At 30.9% G+C, this 9,537-nt stretch overlaps 2 long non-coding RNA genes and 1 pseudogene across 3 annotated transcripts; 1 reads left to right on the top strand and 2 right to left on the bottom strand.

Annotated features, from left to right (window-relative positions):
• The first annotated feature begins 853 nt into the window (after positions 1–853).
• Positions 854–4,183, top strand: LOC131643202 (uncharacterized). The gene is made up of 3 exons (XR_009296158.1): positions 854–1,101; positions 1,563–1,716; positions 3,249–4,183. It is a non-coding gene; the product is annotated as an uncharacterized LOC131643202 (long non-coding RNA).
• Positions 4,184–5,707: 1,524 nt separating this feature from the next.
• On the bottom strand, positions 5,708–6,831 carry LOC131643193 (chalcone synthase 1-like; annotated as a pseudogene).
• An 82-nt stretch (positions 6,832–6,913) lies between these two features.
• On the bottom strand, positions 6,914–8,855 carry LOC131643194 (uncharacterized). Of its 2 annotated transcripts, none has more exons than XR_009296154.1 (6): positions 8,626–8,855; positions 8,146–8,218; positions 7,854–8,029; positions 7,619–7,675; positions 7,389–7,479; positions 6,914–7,242 (listed from the first exon to the last, which is right to left on the bottom strand). It is a non-coding gene; the product is annotated as an uncharacterized LOC131643194 (long non-coding RNA). The 2 variants fall into 2 exon arrangements; XR_009296153.1 differs by having other exon boundaries at positions 8,150–8,218.
• Between the last annotated feature and the right edge of the window lie 682 nt (positions 8,856–9,537).

Genomic DNA, 9,537 nt, shown 5'->3' with positions numbered 1-9,537 from the left:
TATTAAAATTTGACTAATACAATTATGATGATTTCCATATCTGCATAGTTAACATGAAATTGTTTTAATTACTAAACAACTAAATTTCGAAATTGTAAAATATAAGAATACCTTCTTTTATAAGAATACTTATTGATTTTATGATTTTTAAAATAAACGTTAAAAATTTATATTTTAAATCTAATGAGACTTTCAAAATATTAAGACATAACAATAAAAAACTCAAAAACTCAAGATTTTATTAGAATTAATATATAAAATATAAGAGAAACTAAACTGATTAAATAAAATCATAAAATCTTATAAATATTACATCAAATTAAATTAATTAACTTTAATAAAGTTGTTCAAAATAATGTTAATTTTAACAATTCAATTTATTATCTATTTATTTATGTTGAGAAAGTTTCTTTCAGTATTATTTAAAATAATAAATAATTAAAATTTTTAATATTTTATTTCAGTATTATTTAAAATAATAAATAATTTTAATTTTAATATATATTATTCAAAATTCATTTTTAAGAAAATTGAAAAAGTTATGCATATATGGTTTTGTTTTGTTTTGTTTTTGTCTTTATTCATAGAAGTTGTCTATTTGTTTATGTAAAAAAAGTTCATCATAAAATATAATAAAGCAAAAGGAGTTTTATGGCAATTTTGACAAGTGGCACTCTCTCATGCATTATGCTATATTTTATTCTTTCTATAAAAGGAAAGTTTGTATTAATTAAATATTATTATTATTTATTTAATTATTTAATTATTTAATTATTTAATTAATTACTAATTACTACTAATAATAAAAGATAATAGGTCTTTACGTTTTTCCAAAATCTCTCCGTATAAAATAACAATACTTATAATGGTAGGTCTTTACTTTTCAATTTTCAATAAAATTTGAATCATCACTCTGATTAATGCATAGATAACTGAAAAGCCACATTGAAGGTTAGTGGTTAAGAGAATGGGAAGTTGCCTGCTGAACTCTTTAAATCACCTTGGTTCCAACACGGTTCAAAATAATCTCCCCATTTCGCCAAAGCCGTCGCAGAGTGCCTCAAGAGATGTTCAACTGCACCCCTTAAAAAAGTGTTCTAGGTATGTTCAATCTTTCATTTTTTTCTCTTTGTTGTTGTTGAATATTTCGTCCCACTGCATATGCGCGTCTAAAGAAAAAACAGTGTTTTCTTTTTCTTGAGTGTTCTTCAATATTTGTTGTTTGAAAAACTATGTTCATAGACTTTACTGGATGTTCATAAACTTTAGAAATTTGGAAAACGTAATAAAATTTACCATCCTTCTTTACTTGCTAAAGGTTGCTTGCATATAGATTTCTACTATGGAATCCGATGTTGAATCTGGGGAAATTAATGTGAAAGGAGATTGAGATGTTCGATCTGATAGGGTTTTTAGGTTTAATGTTCAATTAAATTTTGAATAGATTTACTTCGTTTATCTTTTTATTTTTTATTTGATTTGCACCGTCGTAATCGACACCATACACTTCTCTTTCCTAACGCAACGTTGTTATTGTTATTTGTATAACTGAATTGATCTAGAATGGGAGTTAGACGTGAAGTCTCAATCTCACTTGATGGAGTAGGAGACAAGAACATTATGCAGCTCAAGAAGCCTAAATGGCTCTCTTATCTGTTCTTTACAACGATAAATACTATTCTGATGGACTTGCTTCCTCCAATTTCACCAAACTAGGTTTGTTTCTAATTTACTATATATTTTTATCTTTTATCTGGCTGCATCTCTACTATTATCTATACATTTCAAAAATCTTACATTAAATGAGAAGCCATGAATGGATCATCTGTATTTGACAACAAATTGCTTTATTGTGCTTACAAATAACTTATCATGTTGCCTCTCTACTATTATCTCAGCCACCAAAAAACTTATAAAATATTTATGGAGTCCATATAAAAATACATCATATGTTTCATTGTGAGAAAAAGCACCGTCGTGTTCATGATTTGAGAGTAATTTGGTTTACTTTGCATTGTATTTATTTATTTATATTTTGATAACTTTTTCCACCTTGAAGTCTGTTTGGCACATATTGCGGCTTTAATATTGCGAAAGTCCTTTTCAAACATATTTGGTTTTATGCGTGTTTAATTTTGAATGAACTTTTGATAGCATAAGTAAAAGTTGGTATTTTCTCACTAGAAAAATAAGTTTCTATTTCCCCTTACAACTCTCTTCAAAGTAGTAGTCATATAACTTTATAAGGTCTGACATAGAGATGAGGTTGGTTGGCATCACCTCACTTATAATTCTATTTGGACCTCTAATTTGTAGCTTCCACTCTCTCAAGTAAAGCACCCCATTCTTCATTAATTTGATTCTTAAGTGAAATTATTTACTAAACTCCAGAAACAGGACGAGGGAAATACCAAGCATTGCCTTCGGACATACCAAACACCCCGCTTAAAAGTGTACGTCATTGGAATATAGAACAATCGTATACTTCAGAATTGGAACTACAGCATAAAAGAATAATTAAATTGGATTCCTCATGTCCCAATGTGTTCTTAATATGTCCTTGAGAGGGTCACTATACTTATTCTCTCCCCTTTTAAAAAAAATTGATATGTCCAAGTTGCAAAATCTTATTTATTTTGTTTGTAGTTATTGAGTCCGGGGAGCATATGCTATTTTTTAAAGAGATTGATATTTCCTAAAATATTTAAGCCAAATGTATATTTGGAGTATCAAGTATGTACTAACAAATTGAACAAAGTATTGCTAAGAGATTTGATGGTAGCTTTGACTGTCAATTGTGCTTAGGAAGAGCTGGATGACAAATTGAACATAGTATTGCTAAGAAACAAAGCTTATTTTGATGCATTGTCTTCCTAAGGGAACTATATACTAAGCAAGTTATACTTAATTTCTCTTCATTTTATTTGCATTCACATCAACTGGTACAAAATTGGTTAATGGATTTAACAACCATATTTTTAAAGATATCATTAGAAAAAGACAAGAGACTATTGTCATTCCTCTTCTATTCATTCATTCAAACAAGATTCTACCATCTATTTCACGCTTTAAATTTTCGATTGTTTGAAGTTTGATTTGCATCTCCTTTGCAGATCTTAAACCTTTGCAAACTCGGCCATGAGATTAGACTACTAGGCAAAAATCACTGCCATTGTTGGGTTGGATGATTTGAATGTTTCTATTTTTGCATATCTTCAAAAATCTGACAAATTTCTTCAAATTTTTAGGGTTTTTGACTATTTTCATGGTTAGTGGAGCATTTGAAATGGATGTCGAGAACAATCTTCACATGCAAAAGTAAATTGGATAGCAAAAGTGGAGCATTTCTGTAGTGATAAGTTGGATAGCAAAAGTAAGGACAATCTATCTCATGGAAAGACTTTCTATCATGAAACCAGTATGCTACACAACATTTGCAATGGTCTGGAAAATTTTCTACAACCCAGATAAGTTAGCTTTTTGACTACATTGAATATGAACAATTATAAGCTTGAATTCTTTGTTTTTGCCGCAAAGGTGTTGTATCTAGATACAATTGAATTTGGAACCAACTCCAATGACTCTCCATTAGGCGAAGAGTTGCGTGTGACAACAACAAAGAATTTTGATAGAAAAGAAAAGACGTTAAAATAGTTGTTTCCGCTAAAAGGCCACGAATTGAATTATGTCTTGAAAATCATAATGGGTTGAACGCACATGAGAAATCAGAGAGCTCATTTGCATTTAGAAGTAACATCTATTACGATCATCTGCATAATTCTATTTATTTTACACTTACTGTTGTTCTAAATTCTGCTCGCATTCCACATGTCAATGTTGGTGGTGGTGCTGCTTGGTTGTCTTACCGTGGTAATGCACTGGATTTTTCATTGTTGTTAATATACGAAACAGCTGAGCATGTGGGAGATTTGAGCCTTCACCTCCAGCTCATATAACTGCTGCTGGCTTTGGAGCACTAGTACAAAAATGTTAATTTACACCCGTTTTTTATTAAATTTACACCCATTATTTTTAATAAAAATCGGGTGTATATCCACAGGGTGAGAAATGTCTAACGCATTTACACCCTATTTTAAAACGGGTGTAAATACGTTCGTAATTACTCCCTATTTTAAGAATATCGGGTGTAAATATGTTCTACGTTACACCCTATTTTAACAAAAATCGATGTAATTTGAAGTAATTACGTTTTTAATTACACCCTATTTTAACAAAAATCGGGTGTAATTACGTTTTTAATTGCACCCTATTTTAATAAAAATCGGGTGTAATTGGACGTAATTACGTTTTTAATTACACCTTGTTTTAATAAAAATCGGGTGTAATTGGGTATAATTACATTTTTAATTACACCCTGTTTTAATAAAAATTGGGTGTAATTGGGCATAATTACGTTTTTAATTACACCATGTTTTAGTAAAAATCGGGTGTAATTGAGCGTAATTAAGTTTTAATTACACCCTGTTTTAATAAAAATCGGGTGTAATTACGTTTTAATTACACTCTGTTTTAATTAAAATCGGGTGTAGATATGTTCTTAATTACACCCTATTTTAATAAAAATCGGGTGTAAATATGTCATTTATGAATGAACAATTATATTATATTTAAATCTATTTACACCCTATTTCATATACACCATTTACACCCTATTTCATATACACCATTTAGTTATATTTCATTTTCAGTCATAATATTGCAAATACTATAAAATCATATTTTAACTAAGTCAAAATATTTTTAATATTAACCAAAAAGTATACAATATCATGTGCATTCATAATATTTCAAGTACTATAAAATCATACACATAAAAATTATATTTTAACCAAGTCATAACACTTTCTTCATATATAATTTTACGCCATGCTTGACGGTTAGCTTCGGTGTTCTCTAGTCCAATTGAATTCAACCGCTTTCCACATGTAGCATTGGATTCATACATGGCCAAAATACCACGCCCTGGAGAAGCAATTGCTTTCCACAATTCGATCCGGAGGAAGACCTTCTACATTCGTGTACACCGACTTCATCTTCTCAAGCAAAGTCTACAAAATTATTCATTATATAGCAATTCAAAGCCAAACAACAAACCTCTAATTTCTTAAAAACTAAAAGTAAGAGAGCTTTCTAAGGAAGGGTTTTAAGGCATACTTGAGAGCATGTAATACTGTCTTCAACGTTATGCCTGTTCCAACTATTGTCATCTGTATAAGCTTCCCAGCATGAAATGGAAATGCTTTGGTCCAAAATCATCGAACCCTGAACAAGAATATATGCAAATTAGCAAACAGATTTAAACCAGGACAATTTCATGTTACTGAATAGGTAATGTTCTGCAATAAAACAAGATGGATTGAATTGAACAGGTAGAAATATCACAATATATTAAGCTAAAATATACTCTTGAATGTAATTGGCGAAATTTTAACGACTTGACAAAGAAGGTAAGAACCTTACATTAAGTTTCTTCATATATAAGTTTTCTTCTTCTTTGATTTTTGTTTTGGCAACATTTCTATGTCTTTATCCTCTTCAACCATTTGTATTTGATCTTGTAGATTTTGCTCCTCAACCTCGAGAGCATTGGAGAGATGATCGAGTTGTGGACGATAATTGATGAGGTTTTGATTGGCGATAACAAACTCAATGACACCTAGACATGTTCCACTTCCTCTTTCGAACACAGGAAGTGCTAGAAGAGAACCATACTGCTGCTGCTGTTGCTGATGTCGCGGATACTCGTGGCTTCTAAAGAATCGAACATGAACATTCATGTTTGGATTCACAGAAATCGGAACAGATGAACTGGAATCCTGCTGCAGATAATGAATTCATAAAGACTAGGATTCTCTTTCAAAATCTCTTCAGTTAGATACATGTATCTCCTCTTGATCATAAATTTATCACCTGAAATAGTTATAAATAAATTACATTAGTACAAGTGTACAACAATTTTTTAGAAACTCCAAAAGCAATTACATGATAACATATTTATCACGAATAGTAACTTCTACGAGTAATACTTACACATGCGTTGGAATTTCTCCTTGAGTACAGTTTTGTGCTCACTGTTAGTGATCTTAAAGTAAAAATCAGGATATGTGCTTTGTTCAACACAGTTAGCTGGATTAGCAGTGCCAATGGCCTAGATAGTTGCAGGGCCTTCTGCCCTCTGAGCCTTGGGAATTTCAGACACACTAACCATCTTGATGTTTTTGGTAGCAGAAGAACTCAGTTGGTTTACAGAAGTTATTGTAGAAAAGGAAAAGGGTTGAAAGAGAGTTGTGGTTGAAAGATGCATGGGGTGAGATGGTTTTATATGAAGGAGAGAAGAGTGAATATTGAAGGGTAGGTAGCTGGAAACATCGCGTGCATCACTCAAACACTTGTAACATTTTCATACTTCATTTTTTTAATCTAATATTCAAACACAACTTGGTGTTAAAAGTTAATAATACTATGTGTGAGTTTGGTAGGAATTATCTTACTTAGTCTCTGCCCTCTCGTTTTTTGTATTTTTTTATTAAACAATAATTGTCTTGCTTATATTTATATTTTGGTCAATAATTATTATTTTATTATTTGTATGCTAACTAGTTGAATCAAGCATGAAGGAGAAAGAGTCATGAAGATTAAGTTCTGAGCCAATACAATTGAATATATGGGTAGATGAATTTCTAATGGTCAACTGTTTGAGTCATGGCCACCAACCCACATTAGACCAAACAAAAACATGGCTACAAGTTTAGTTAGTTTATGTTAATATATAGTTAATTATATTTATTTATATACTAAATAAATTTTGGATTTTATAGATTTTTCTGATGAAGTTAATTTTTAATTTATATGTACATTTTTAGAAATATATTAATGCAAAATTGGGGTGTGATATAACTAAATTATAAAGTTATGTCGTAATAAACAAGTTTTTAAGTTTGTTAAGAAGTTGAATAAGTTCTGTCAATAATTGTTTTTAAATAATTTTAAAGTATTCACCTATTTAACTGCTAAACAAATACAAATAATACATTGGAAAGTCAATAAATCATATTCAACTCAAGGTTTTTTTTGCCGTCGCAATGGTATAATAATGGTGTGATTAGGTGGTAGAGACGTTTACAGAGTCTAAGATTCTCAAGGGTTTGTTTGTTGAAAAATGCTTTGTTAATGATTTGTAAATATGTATCTAACAAAAGCATATATACTCTGTCCTTTAACCTACAGTAGTAACGGTAGCTGATTCAGATTTCAGACAGACGGTAATAACATGTTGATGCTATATAGAAACTGCATAACTTCTTTGATGCACAAAAATCACATTTGAAGTTGAACATACGTGTGAGAGATTGTTATTTAAGTTATACCTCGTGCTCCACGCCTACAACGGCTGCTTCAGCACATTTTGGATGTGAAACTAGAGCTGATTCTACTTCAGCTGTCCCAATACGATGGCCACTGCACATATCAAGAGTATCAGATTTAAACATCATAAATGAATTGTATGTCTATTCATATGTACATGCTTGCACTTATGAAGAATGAAATTCCAGGATTGACAAATCACTAGAAAGAGATTATGGAATTCAAAGAATACCTGACATTAATGACATCATCAACTCTCCCAGTAAGCCAATAGTATCCATCTTTATCCCTGAAACAAAGTCAAGTGCATAGAACATAATTAATTATCCCACACATTTTCAAAAGCCCTTTTTCCTGTATTTGAAGGAAGGCTGCAAAATAATAATTTACACAGCCTAGACTTGAATTCAAAGATACTAACGTGAGACTCCAAAGTATATGAGTATAAAATGTTTAGGAACACTAACCTGTTGCAGCCATCACCACTGAAATAGTAGCCAGCAAAGGGCTTGAAATATGTTGTTTCATATCGTTCATGATCGCCATACAAAGTTCTGAATGCCCCTGGCCATGATCTCTTAACACACAAGTAACCACTAGACTCTCCTTCTATCGCAACACCTTTCTCATCCACTATGACAGGCTAAAATAACAATATAACTTGTCAGAGAAATTGGCATACTGAACTACTAGTAGTAAAAAAGAGCGGGGAAAAAAATCACTATATATGATAAAATGAACAAATTTGGTTTTCTTAACAGACCTCGACTCCAAAGAAAGGGCAAGTAGCAGAACCAGGCTTCTGGGGCCAAGCACCAGGTAGTGGAGTTATCTGCAAGCAGCAGTGAAGAATTTCAATCCCAGAGACAGAGATTCACAAAATATGAGTGTGCACGTGTGTGAAGACTTTTATACAAAACCCAACTCTCAATTAGCACTTCAGCTATGTAGATGTGATACTGTTACTAATGGAATCGACCTAAATTACATGTTTAGTGTCTGTCATTAGAATCATATTGAACATAGTGTCGTGTTGTTGATGTTGAGCATTCAGGCTGAAGTAATCAAACAAAAAAGAGAAAGAATTGAGTTCAGGCATTTCACCGAACATTTGGTATGCATGTTACGAAATGACGAATTCGTTAATAAACCATAATTGAACAACAATCACACAACACAATCGAAGAATAGAGATGAAGAAGATTGAAACTGAAGTTCACTTGAAAAAAACGCACGTACCGAATTCCATCATGAATCTGCGTCGGCATCATCTTCATGTATCTTTCGTTTCTCTTAATTTCATTCTCATTCGCTTGTTCCATTAATCACCATGCTCTGCCACTGATTGGATTTGCTCGAGGAAGAGATTGAAAAACACGTTAGATAAGCACTTTTAAGAGGAGCAAGTATCGCTTTTCCGTTTTCACGTTCGTTGTAACTGCGCATTGTTGGTAACTTATTATTCTCTGTTTCTTTTCCATATATTTCATAGTATATTTCATATATCATATTTCATATATCATAATACATGTTATACAATAAGGTTTTAATGAAATAGATTAATATTTTGAGTTATAAAATTAAATATTGTTTTAGTCCATTTAAATTTACACCCGTTTTAAATTTAACAGGAGTAATTGAGATCTGATTATAATAATATTTTTAGTTTACACCCGTTTTTAAAAAATAAGGTGTAAATTGTCACGTACTAATACTTAAAATGATATTTTATTTACAAAATTGCCACTGCATTTCTTAATTACACCCGTTTTTAGTATATTGGGTGTAAATGTTAAAATTATATTATTCATTTTGTACTAGTGGAGCCTCGACCACCATAAAGATTAGTATCAATGGTGTGAATTCCAAGCTAAACTTTTGTATAAATTTGTCATGTAAGCTACTTATGCAACCATATATAAAATCAGCATAAATTTCTTATAAATTTTGTATAAAATATTTCTACAAATCATCCTACATACAAAGCTTATAAAAATATATTGAAAACAATTTAGAAACAAATGTATTACAATTGTTTTTAAATATACATTTCTAAATATTTAATAAGTTTGTAATGAGATGAACGCAAATGTTCTTTCAAACACCCAAATTTTTATAATATTTTTACTTTGTTCCTTTGTTAATTTTTAA

The sequence above is a fragment of the Vicia villosa genome, unplaced genomic scaffold, assembly GCF_029867415.1.
Source record: "Vicia villosa cultivar HV-30 ecotype Madison, WI unplaced genomic scaffold, Vvil1.0 scaffold8, whole genome shotgun sequence".
In the NCBI taxonomy this organism is placed as follows: domain Eukaryota; kingdom Viridiplantae; phylum Streptophyta; class Magnoliopsida; order Fabales; family Fabaceae; genus Vicia; species Vicia villosa.
Note: the sequence above shows the minus strand (reverse complement) of the source record. Positions and strands in the feature narration are given on the sequence as shown.